This window comes from Clarias gariepinus, chromosome 8 (assembly GCF_024256425.1).
Source record: "Clarias gariepinus isolate MV-2021 ecotype Netherlands chromosome 8, CGAR_prim_01v2, whole genome shotgun sequence".
Taxonomy (NCBI): domain Eukaryota; kingdom Metazoa; phylum Chordata; class Actinopteri; order Siluriformes; family Clariidae; genus Clarias; species Clarias gariepinus.
The window spans coordinates 27,295,900-27,308,983 of NC_071107.1; positions in this window are offsets into that span (position 1 = coordinate 27,295,900).

Sequence of the window (13,084 nt, forward strand, 5' to 3'; positions counted from 1 at the left end):
AAGATGTCATTCAACAAACATGAATGTTGTGGAAATGATCATTCATTAGATTTTCTGCCTTGTTGAGCTGAGAAAACGCGTTTGCTGCGTTCTTAGAGCTGTACGAGCTCAGGAAAGTGGTTTTCTCACACAACTAATGGATATTTATGTAAAACATTCAAAATGAGTTTGTAAACATTTTTAAACAGCAAAATCTTCAAAATAATAAACAAAAAAGTTGTTCTTTAAGATGTCATTCAAAAAACATGAATGTTGTGGAAATGATCATTCATTTGATTTTTTGCCTTGTTGAGCTGAGAAAACGCGTTTGCTGCGTTCTTAGAGCTGTACGAGCTCAGGAAAGTGGTTTTCTCACACAACTAATGGATATTTATGTAAAACATTCAAATTGAGTTTGTAAACATTTTTAAACAGCAAAACCTTAAAAATAATAAACAAAAAAGTTGTTTTTTAAGATGTATGCCAAAATGCATGAATGTTGTGGAAATGATCATTCATTTGATTTTTTGCCTTGTTGAGCTGAGAAAACGCGTTTGCTGCGTTCTTAGAGCTGTACGAGCTCAGGAAAGTGGTTTTCTCACACAACTAATGGATATTTATGTAAAACATTCAAAATAAGTTTGTAAACATTTTTAAACAGCAAAATCTTCAAAATAATAAACAAAAAAGTTGTTCTTTAAGATGTCATTCAAAAAACATGAATGTTGTGGAAATGATCATTCATTAGATTTTCTGCCTTGTTGAGCTGAGAAAACGCGTTTGCTGCGTTCTTAGAGCTGTACGAGCTCAGGAAAGTGGTTTTCTCACACAACTAATGGATATTTATGTAAAACATTCAAAATGAGTTTGTAAACATTTTAAAACAGCAAAATCTTAAAAATAATAAACAAAAAAGTAGTTTTTTAAGATGTCATTTAAAAAACATGAATGTTGTGGAAATGATCATTCATTTGATTTTCTGCCTTGTTAAGCTGAGAAAACGCGTTTGCTGCGTTCTTAGAGCTGTACGAGCTCAGGAAAGTGGTTTTCTCACACAACTAATGGATATTTATGTAAAACATTCAAAATGAGTTTGTAAACATTTTTAAACAGCAAAATCTTAAAAATAATAAACAAAAAAGTTGTTCTTTAAGATGTCATTCAAAAAACATGAATGTTGTGGAAATGATCATTCATTAGATTTTCTGCCTTGTTGAGCTGAGAAAACGCGTTTGCTGCGTTCTTAGAGCTGTACGAGCTCAGGAAAGTGGTTTTCTCACACAACTAATGGATATTTATGTAAAACATTCAAAATGAGTTTGTAAACATTTTTAAACAGCAAAATCTTAAAAATAATAAACAAAAAAGTTGTTTTTCAAGATGTATGCCAAAATGCATGAATGTTGTGGAAATGATCATTCATTTGATTTTTTGCCTTGTTGAGCTGAGAAAACGCGTTTGCTGCGTTCTTAGAGCTGTACGAGCTCAGGAAAGTGGTTTTCTCACACAACTAATGGATATTTATGTAAAACATTCAAAATAAGTTTGTAAACATTTTTAAACAGCAAAATCTTCAAAATAATAAACAAAAAAGTTGTTTTTCAAGATGTATGCCAAAATGCATGAATGTTGTGGAAATGATCATTCATTAGATTTTCTGCCTTGTTGAGCTGAGAAAACGCGTTTGCTGCGTTCTTAGAGCTGTACGAGCTCAGGAAAGTGGTTTTCTCACACAACTAATGGATATTTATGTAAAACATTCAAAATGAGTTTGTAAATATTTTTAAACAGCAAAATCTTCAAAATAATAAACAAAAAAGTTGTTCTTTAAGATGTCATTCAAAAAACATGAATGTTGTGGAAATGATCATTCATTTGATTTTTTGCCTTGTTGAGCTGAGAAAACGCGTTTGCTGCGTTCTTAGAGCTGTACGAGCTCAGGAAAGTGGTTTTCTCACACAACTAATGGATATTTATGTAAAACATTCAAATTGAGTTTGTAAACATTTTTAAACAGCAAAACCTTAAAAATAATAAACAAAAAAGTTGTTTTTTAAGATGTATGCCAAAATGCATGAATGTTGTGGAAATGATCATTCATTTGATTTTTTGCCTTGTTGAGCTGAGAAAACGCGTTTGCTGCGTTCTTAGAGCTGTACGAGCTCAGGAAAGTGGTTTTCTCACACAACTAATGGATATTTATGTAAAACATTCAAAATAAGTTTGTAAACATTTTTATACAGCAAAATCTTCAAAATAATAAACAAAAAAGTTGTTCTTTAAGATGTCATTCAAAAAACATGAATGTTGTGGAAATGATCATTCATTAGATTTTCTGCCTTGTTGAGCTGAGAAAACGCGTTTGCTGCGTTCTTAGAGCTGTACGAGCTCAGGAAAGTGGTTTTCTCACACAACTAATGGATATTTATGTAAAACATTCAAATTGAGTTTGTAAACATTTTTAAACAGCAAAACCTTAAAAATAATAAACAAAAAAGTTGTTTTTTAAGATGTATGCCAAAATGCATGAATGTTGTGGAAATGATCATTCATTTGATTTTTTGCCTTGTTGAGCTGAGAAAACGCGTTTGCTGCGTTCTTAGAGCTGTACGAGCTCAGGAAAGTGGTTTTCTCACACAACTAATGGATATTTATGTAAAACATTCAAATTGAGTTTGTAAACATTTTTAAACAGCAAAACCTTAAAAATAATAAGCAAAAAAGTTGTTTTTTAAGATGTATGCCAAAATGCATGAATGTTGTGGAAATGATCATTCATTTGATTTTTTGCCTTGTTGAGCTGAGAAAACGCGTTTGCTGCGTTCTTAGAGCTGTACGAGCTCAGGAAAGTGGTTTTCTCACACAACTAATGGATATTTATGTAAAACATTCAAAATGAGTTTGTAAACATTTTTAAACAGCAAAACCTTAAAAATAATAAACAAAAAAGTAGTTTTTTAAGATGTATGCCAAAATGCATGAATGTTGTGGAAATGATCATTCATTAGATTTTCTGCCTTGTTGAGCTGAGAAAACGCGTTTGCTGCGTTCTTAGAGCTGTACGAGCTCAGGAAAGTGGTTTTCTCACACAACTAATGGATATTGATGTAAAACATTCAAATTGAGTTTGTAAACATTTTTAAACAGCAAAACCTTAAAAATAATAAATAAAAAAGTTGTTTTTTAAGATGTATGCCAAAATGCATGAATGTTGTGGAAATGATCATTCATTTGATTTTTTGCCTTGTTGAGCTGAGAAAACGCGTTTGCTGCGTTCTTAGAGCTGTACGAGCTCAGGAAAGTGGTTTTCTCACACAACTAATGGATATTTATGTAAAACATTCAAAATAAGTTTGTAAACATTTTTAAACAGCAAAATCTTAAAAATAATAAACAAAAAAGTTGTTCTTTAAGATGTCATTCAAAAAACATGAATGTTGTGGATATGATCATTCATTAGATTTTCTGCCTTGTTGAGCTGAGAAAACGCGTTTGCTGCGTTCTTAGAGCTGTACGAGCTCAGGAAAGTGGTTTTCTCACACAACTAATGGATATTTATGTAAAACATTCAAATTGAGTTTGTAAACATTTTTAAACAGCAAAATCTTCAAAATAATAAACAAAAAAGTTGTTTTTCAAGATGTATGCCAAAATGCTTGGAATGTTGTGGAAATGATCATTCATTTGATTTTTTGCCTTGTTGAGCTGAGAAAACGCGTTTGCTGCGTTCTTAGAGCTGTACGAGCTCAGGAAAGTGGTTTTCTCACACAACTAATGGATATTTATGTAAAACATTCAAAATGAGTTTGTAAACATTTTTAAACAGCAAAACCTTAAAAATAATAAACAAAAAAGTTGTTCTTTAAGATGTCATTCAAAAAACATGAATGTTGTGGATATGATCATTCATTAGATTTTCTGCCTTGTTGAGCTGAGAAAACGCGTTTGCTGCGTTCTTAGAGCTGTACGAGCTCAGGAAAGTGGTTTTCTCACACAACTAATGGATATTTATGTAAAACATTCAAAATGAGTTTGTAAACATTTTTAAACAGCAAAATCTTCAAAATAATAAACAAAAAAGTTGTTCTTTAAGATGTCATTCAAAAAACATGAATGTTGTGGAAATGATCATTCATTAGATTTTCTGCCTTGTTAAGCTGAGAAAACGCGTTTGCTGCGTTCTTAGAGCTGTACGAGCTCAGGAAAGTGGTTTTCTCACACAACTAATGGATATTTATGTAAAACATTCAAAATGAGTTTGTAAACATTTTTAAACAGCAAAATCTTCAAAATAATAAACAAAAAAGTTGTTTTTCAAGATGTATGCCAAAATGCATGAATGTTGTGGAAATGATCATTCATTTGATTTTCTGCCTTGTTAAGCTGAGAAAACGCGTTTGCTGCGTTCTTAGAGCTGTACGAGCTCAGGAAAGTGGTTTTCTCACACAACTAATGGATATTTATGTAAAACATTCAAAATGAGTTTGTAAACATTTTTAAACAGCAAAATCTTCAAAATAATAAACAAAAAAGTTGTTTTTCAAGATGTATGCCAAAATGCATGAATGTTGTGGAAATGATCATTCATTAGATTTTCTGCCTTGTTGAGCTGAGAAAACGCGTTTGCTGCGTTCTTAGAGCTGTACGAGCTCAGGAAAGTGGTTTTCTCACACAACTAATGGATATTTATGTAAAACATTCAAAATGAGTTTGTAAACATTTTAAAACAGCAAAATCTTAAAAATAATAAACAAAAAAGTTGTTCTTTAAGATGTCATTCAAAAAACATGAATGTTGTGGAAATGATCATTCATTAGATTTTCTGCCTTGTTGAGCTGAGAAAACGCGTTTGCTGCGTTCTAAGAGCTGTACGAGCTCAGGAAAGTGGTTTTCTCACACAACTAATGGATATTTATGTAAAACATTCAAAATGAGTTTGTAAACATTTTTAAACAGCAAAATCTTAAAAATAATAAACAAAAAAGTAGTTTTTTAAGATGTCATTTAAAAAACATGAATGTTGTGGAAATGATCATTCATTAGATTTTCTGCCTTGTTGAGCTGAGAAAACGCGTTTGCTGCGTTCTTAGAGCTGTACGAGCTCAGGAAAGTGGTTTTCTCACACAACTAATGGATATTTATGTAAAACATTCTAAATGAGTTTCTAAACATTTTTAAACAGCAAAATCTTCAAAATAATAAACAAAAAAGTTGTTTTTCAAGATGTATGCCAAAATGCATGAATGTTGTGGAAATGATCATTCATTTGATTTTTTGCCTTGTTGAGCTGAGAAAACGCGTTTGCTGCGTTCTTAGAGCTGTACGAGCTCAGGAAAGTGGTTTTCTCACACAACTAATGGATATTTATGTAAAACATTCAAAATGAGTTTGTAAACATTTTTAAACAGCAAAATCTTCAAAATAATAAACAAAAAAGTTGTTTTTCAAGATGTATGCCAAAATGCATGAATGTTGTGGAAATGATCATTCATTTGATTTTTTGCCTTGTTGAGCTGAGAAAACGCGTTTGCTGCGTTCTTAGAGCTGTACGAGCTCAGGAAAGTGGTTTTCTCACACAACTAATGGATATTTATGTAAAACATTCAAATTGAGTTTGTAAACATTTTTAAACAGCAAAACCTTAAAAATAATAAACAAAAAAGTTGTTTTTTAAGATGTATGCCAAAATGCATGAATGTTGTGGAAATGATCATTCATTTGATTTTTTGCCTTGTTGAGCTGAGAAAACGCGTTTGCTGCGTTCTTAGAGCTGTACGAGCTCAGGAAAGTGGTTTTCTCACACAACTAATGGATATTTATGTAAAACATTCAAAATAAGTTTGTAAACATTTTTAAACAGCAAAATCTTCAAAATAATAAACAAAAAAGTTGTTCTTTAAGATGTCATTCAAAAAACATGAATGTTGTGGAAATGATCATTCATTAGATTTTCTGCCTTGTTGAGCTGAGAAAACGCGTTTGCTGCGTTCTTAGAGCTGTACGAGCTCAGGAAAGTGGTTTTCTCACACAACTAATGGATATTTATGTAAAACATTCAAATTGAGTTTGTAAACATTTTTAAACAGCAAAATCTTCAAAATAATAAACAAAAAAGTTGTTCTTTAAGATGTCATTCAAAAAACATGAATGTTGTGGATATGATCATTCATTAGATTTTCTGCCTTGTTGAGCTGAGAAAACGCGTTTGCTGCGTTCTTAGAGCTGTACGAGCTCAGGAAAGTGGTTTTCTCACACAACTAATGGATATTTATGTAAAACATTCAAAATGAGTTTGTAAACATTTTTAAACAGCAAAACCTTAAAAATAATAAACAAAAAAGTAGTTTTTTAAGATGTATGCCAAAATGCATGAATGTTGTGGAAATGATCATTCATTAGATTTTCTGCCTTGTTGAGCTGAGAAAACGCGTTTGCTGCGTTCTTAGAGCTGTACGAGCTCAGGAAAGTGGTTTTCTCACACAACTAATGGATATTTATGTAAAACATTCAAATTGAGTTTGTAAACATTTTTAAACAGCAAAACCTTAAAAATAATAAACAAAAAAGTAGTTTTTTAAGATGTATGCCAAAATGCATGAATGTTGTGGAAATGATCATTCATTAGATTTTCTGCCTTGTTGAGCTGAGAAAACGCGTTTGCTGCGTTCTTAGAGCTGTACGAGCTCAGGAAAGTGGTTTTCTCACACAACTAATGGATATTTATGTAAAACATTCAAAATGAGTTTGTAAACATTTTTAAACAGCAAAACCTTAAAAATAATAAACAAAAAAGTAGTTTTTTAAGATGTATGCCAAAATGCATGAATGTTGTGGAAATGATCATTCATTAGATTTTCTGCCTTGTTGAGCTGAGAAAACGCGTTTGCTGCTTTCTTAGAGCTGTACGAGCTCAGGAAAGTGGTTTTCTCACACAACTAATGGATATTTATGTAAAACATTCAAATTGAGTTTGTAAACATTTTTAAACAGCAAAATCTTCAAAATAATAAACAAAAAAGTTGTTTTTCAAGATGTATGCCAAAATGCATGAATGTTGTGGAAATGATCATTCATTTGATTTTTTGCCTTGTTGAGCTGAGAAAACGCGTTTGCTGCGTTCTTAGAGCTGTACGAGCTCAGGAAAGTGGTTTTCTCACACAACTAATGGATATTTATGTAAAACATTCAAAATGAGTTTGTAAACATTTTTAAACAGCAAAACCTTAAAAATAATAAACAAAAAAGTAGTTTTTTAAGATGTATGCCAAAATGCATGAATGTTGTGGAAATGATCATTCATTAGATTTTCTGCCTTGTTGAGCTGAGAAAACGCGTTTGCTGCGTTCTTAGAGCTGTACGAGCTCAGGAAAGTGGTTTTCTCACACAACTAATGGATATTTATGTAAAACATTCAAAATGAGTTTGTAAACATTTTTAAACAGCAAAATCTTAAAAATAATAAACAAAAAAGTTGTTCTTTAAGATGTCATTCAAAAAACATAAATGTTGTGGATATGATCATTCATTGGATTTTCTGCCTTGTTGAGCTGAGAAAACGCGTTTGCTGCGTTCTTAGAGCTGTACGAGCTCAGGAAAGTGGTTTTCTCACACAACTCATGGATATTTATGTAAAACATTCAAATTGAGTTTGTAAACATTTTTAAACAGCAAAATCTTAAAAATAATAAACAAAAAAGTTGTTCTTTAAGATGTCATTCAAAAAACATGAATGTTGTGGATATGATCATTCATTAGATTTTCTGCCTTGTTGAGCTGAGAAAACGCGTTTGCTGCGTTCTTAGAGCTGTACGAGCTCAGGAAAGTGGTTTTCTCACACAACTAATGGATATTTATGTAAAACATTCAAAATGACTTTGTAAACATTTTTAAACAGCAAAATCTTCAAAATAATAAACAAAAAAGTTGTTCTTTAAGATGTCATTCAAAAAACATGAATGTTGTGGAAATGATCATTCATTAGATTTTCTGCCTTGTTGAGCTGAGAAAACGCGTTTGCTGCGTTCTTAGAGCTGTACAAGCTCAGGAAAGTGGTTTTCTCACACAACTAATGGATATTTATGTAAAACATTCAAAATGAGTTTGTAAACATTTTTAAACAGCAAAACCTTAAAAATAATAAACAAAAAAGTAGTTTTTTAAGATGTATGCCAAAATGCATGAATGTTGTGGAAATGATCATTCATTAGATTTTCTGCCTTGTTGAGCTGAGAAAACGCGTTTGCTGCGTTCTTAGAGCTGTACGAGCTCAGGAAAGTGGTTTTCTCACACAACTAATAGATATTTATGTAAAACATTCAAAATGAGTTTGTAAACATTTTTAAACAGCAAAATCTTAAAAATAATAAACAAAAAAGTTGTTCTTTAAGATGTCATTCAAAAAACATGAATGTTGTGGATATGATCATTCATTAGATTTTCTGCCTTGTTGAGCTGAGAAAACGCGTTTGCTGCGTTCTTAGAGCTGTACGAGCTCAGGAAAGTGGTTTTCTCACACAACTAATGGATATTTATGTAAAACATTCAAAATGACTTTGTAAACATTTTTAAACAGCAAAATCTTAAAAATAATAAACAAAAAAGTTGTTCTTTAAGATGTCATTCAAAAAACATGAATGTTGTGGAAATGATCATTCATTAGATTTTCTGCCTTGTTGAGCTGAGAAAACGCGTTTGCTGCGTTCTTAGAGCTGTACGAGCTCAGGAAAGTGGTTTTCTCACACAACTAATGGATATTTATGTAAAACATTCAAAATGAGTTTGTAAACATTTTTAAACAGCAAAACCTTAAAAATAATAAACAAAAAAGTAGTTTTTTAAGATGTCATTCAAAAAACATGAATGTTGTGGAAATGATCATTCATTAGATTTTCTGCCTTGTTGAGCTGAGAAAACGCGTTTGCTGCGTTCTTAGAGCTGTACGAGCTCAGGAAAGTGGTTTTCTCACACAACTAATGGATATTTATGTAAAACATTCAAATTGAGTTTGTAAACATTTTTAAACAGCAAAATCTTCAAAATAATAAACAAAAAAGTTGTTCTTTAAGATGTCATTCAAAAAACATGAATGTTGTGGATATGATCATTCATTAGATTTTCTGCCTTGTTGAGCTGAGAAAACGCGTTTGCTGCGTTCTTAGAGCTGTACGAGCTCAGGAAAGTGGTTTTCTCACACAACTAATGGATATTTATGTAAAACATTCAAATTGAGTTTGTAAACATTTTTAAACAGCAAAATCTTCAAAATAATAAAAAAAAAAGTTGTTCTTTAAGATGTCATTCAAAAAACATGAATGTTGTGGATATGATCATTCATTAGATTTTCTGCCTTGTTGAGCTGAGAAAACGCGTTTGCTGCGTTCTTAGAGCTGTACGAGCTCAGGAAAGTGGTTTTCTCACACAACTAATGGATATTTATGTAAAACATTCAAAATGAGTTTGTAAACATTTTTAAACAGCAAAATCTTAAAAATAATAAACAAAAAAGTAGTTTTTTAAGATGTCATTCAAAAAACATGAATGTTGTGGAAATGATCATTCATTAGATTTTCTGCCTTGTTGAGCTGAGAAAACGCGTTTGCTGCGTTCTTAGAGCTGTACGAGCTCAGGAAAGTGGTTTTCTCACACAACTAATGGATATTTATGTAAAACATTCAAAATGAGTTTGTAAACATTTTTAAACAGCAAAATCTTCAAAATAATAAACAAAAAAGTTGTTTTTCAAGATGTATGCCAAAATGCATGAATGTTGTGGAAATGATCATTCATTAGATTTTCTGCCTTGTTGAGCTGAGAAAACGCGTTTGCTGCGTTCTTAGAGCTGTACGAGCTCAGGAAAGTGGTTTTCTCACACAACTAATGGATATTTATGTAAAACATTCAAAATGAGTTTGTAAACATTTTTAAACAGCAAAACCTTAAAAATAATAAACAAAAAAGTAGTTTTTTAAGATGTATGCCAAAATGCATGAATGTTGTGGAAATGATCATTCATTAGATTTTCTGCCTTGTTGAGCTGAGAAAACGCGTTTGCTGCGTTCTTAGAGCTGTACGAGCTCAGGAAAGTGGTTTTCTCACACAACTAATGGATATTTATGTAAAACATTCAAAATGAGTTTGTAAACATTTTTAAACAGCAAAATCTTCAAAATAATAAACAAAAAAGTTGTTCTTTAAGATGTCATTCAAAAAACATGAATGTTGTGGATATGATCATTCATTAGATTTTCTGCCTTGTTGAGCTGAGAAAACGCGTTTGCTGCGTTCTTAGAGCTGTACGAGCTCAGGAAAGTGGTTTTCTCACACAACTAATGGATATTTATGTAAAACATTCAAATTGAGTTTGTAAACATTTTTAAACAGCAAAATCTTCAAAATAATAAACAAAAAAGTTGTTCTTTAAGATGTCATTCAAAAAACATGAATGTTGTGGATATGATCATTCATTAGATTTTCTGCCTTGTTGAGCTGAGAAAACGCGTTTGCTGCGTTCTTAGAGCTGTACGAGCTCAGGAAAGTGGTTTTCTCACACAACTAATGGATATTTATGTAAAACATTCAAAATGAGTTTGTAAACATTTTTAAACAGCAAAATCTTAAAAATAATAAACAAAAAAGTTGTTCTTTAAGATGTCATTCAAAAAACATGAATGTTGTGGAAATGATCATTCATTAGATTTTCTGCCTTGTTGAGCTGAGAAAACGCGTTTGCTGCGTTCTTAGAGCTGTACGAGCTCAGGAAAGTGGTTTTCTCACACAACTAATGGATATTTATGTAAAACATTCAAATTGAGTTTGTAAACATTTTTAAACAGCAAAATCTTCAAAATAATAAACAAAAAAGTTGTTTTTCAAGATGTATGCCAAAATGCATGAATGTTGTGGAAATGATCATTCATTTGATTTTTTGCCTTGTTGAGCTGAGAAAACGCGTTTGCTGCGTTCTTTGAGCTGTACGAGCTCAGGAAAGTGGTTTTCTCACACAACTAATGGATATTTATGTAAAACATTCAAAATGAGTTTGTAAACATTTTTAAACAGCAAAACCTTAAAAATAATAAACAAAAAAGTAGTTTTTTAAGATGTATGCCAAAATGCATGAATGTTGTGGAAATGATCATTCATTAGATTTTCTGCCTTGTTGAGCTGAGAAAACGCGTTTGCTGCGTTCTTAGAGCTGTACGAGCTCAGGAAAGTGGTTTTCTCACACAACTAATGGATATTTATGTAAAACATTCAAAATGAGTTTGTAAACATTTTTAAACAGCAAAATCTTAAAAATAATAAACAAAAAAGTTGTTCTTTAAGATGTCATTCAAAAAACATGAATGTTGTGGAAATGATCATTCATTTGATTTTCTGCCTTGTTGAGCTGAGAAAACGCGTTTGCTGCGTTCTTAGAGCTGTACGAGCTCAGGAAAGTGGTTTTCTCACACAACTAATGGATATTTATGTAAAACATTCAAAATGAGTTTGTAAACATTTTTAAACAGCAAAATCTTAAAAATAATAAACAAAAAAGTTGTTCTTTAAGATGTCATTCAAAAAACATGAATGTTGTGGAAATGATCATTCATTAGATTTTCTGCCTTGTTGAGCTGAGAAAACGCGTTTGCTGCGTTCTTAGAGCTGTACGAGCTCAGGAAAGTGGTTTTCTCACACAACTAATGGATATTTATGTAAAACATTCAAATTGAGTTTGTAAACATTTTTAAACAGCAAAATCTTCAAAATAATAAACAAAAAAAGTTGTTTTTCAAGATGTATGCCAAAATGCATGAATGTTGTGGAAATGATCATTCATTTGATTTTTTGCCTTGTTGAGCTGAGAAAACGCGTTTGCTGCGTTCTTAGAGCTGTACGAGCTCAGGAAAGTGGTTTTCTCACACAACTAATGGATATTTATGTAAAACATTCAAAATGAGTTTGTAAACATTTTTAAACAGCAAAACCTTAAAAATAATAAACAAAAAAGTAGTTTTTTAAGATGTATGCCAAAATGCATGAATGTTGTGGAAATGATCATTCATTAGATTTTCTGCCTTGTTGAGCTGAGAAAACGCGTTTGCTGCGTTCTTAGAGCTGTACGAGCTCAGGAAAGTGGTTTTCTCACACAACTAATGGATATTTATGTAAAACATTCAAAATGAGTTTGTAAACATTTTTAAACAGCAAAATCTTAAAAATAATAAACAAAAAAGTTGTTCTTTAAGATGTCATTCAAAAAACACGAATGTTGTGGATATGATCATTCATTGGATTTTCTGCCTTGTTGAGCTGAGAAAACGCGTTTGCTGCGTTCTTAGAGCTGTACGAGCTCAGGAAAGTGGTTTTCTCACACAACTAATGGATATTTATGTAAAACATTCAAAATGAGTTTGTAAACATTTTTAAACAGCAAAATCTTAAAAATAATAAACAAAAAAGTTGTTCTTTAAGATGTCATTCAAAAAACATGAATGTTGTGGAAATGATCATTCATTTGATTTTCTGCCTTGTTGAGCTGAGAAAACGCGTTTGCTGCGTTCTTAGAGCTGTACGAGCTCAGGAAAGTGGTTTTCTCACACAACTAATGGATATTTATGTAAAACATTCAAAATGAGTTTGTAAACATTTTTAAACAGCAAAATCTTAAAAATAATAAACAAAAAAGTTGTTCTTTAAGATGTCATTCAAAAAACATGAATGTTGTGGAAATGATCATTCATTAGATTTTCTGCCTTGTTGAGCTGAGAAAACGCGTTTGCTGCGTTCTTAGAGCTGTACGAGCTCAGGAAAGTGGTTTTCTCACACAACTAATGGATATTTATGTAAAACATTCAAATTGAGTTTGTAAACATTTTTAAACAGCAAAATCTTCAAAATAATAAACAAAAAAAGTTGTTTTTCAAGATGTATGCCAAAATGCATGAATGTTGTGGAAATGATCATTCATTTGATTTTTTGCCTTGTTGAGCTGAGAAAACGCGTTTGCTGCGTTCTTAGAGCTGTACGAGCTCAGGAAAGTGGTTTTCTCACACAACTAATGGATATTTATGTAAAACATTCAAAATGAGTTTGTAAACATTTTTAAACAGCAAAACCTTAA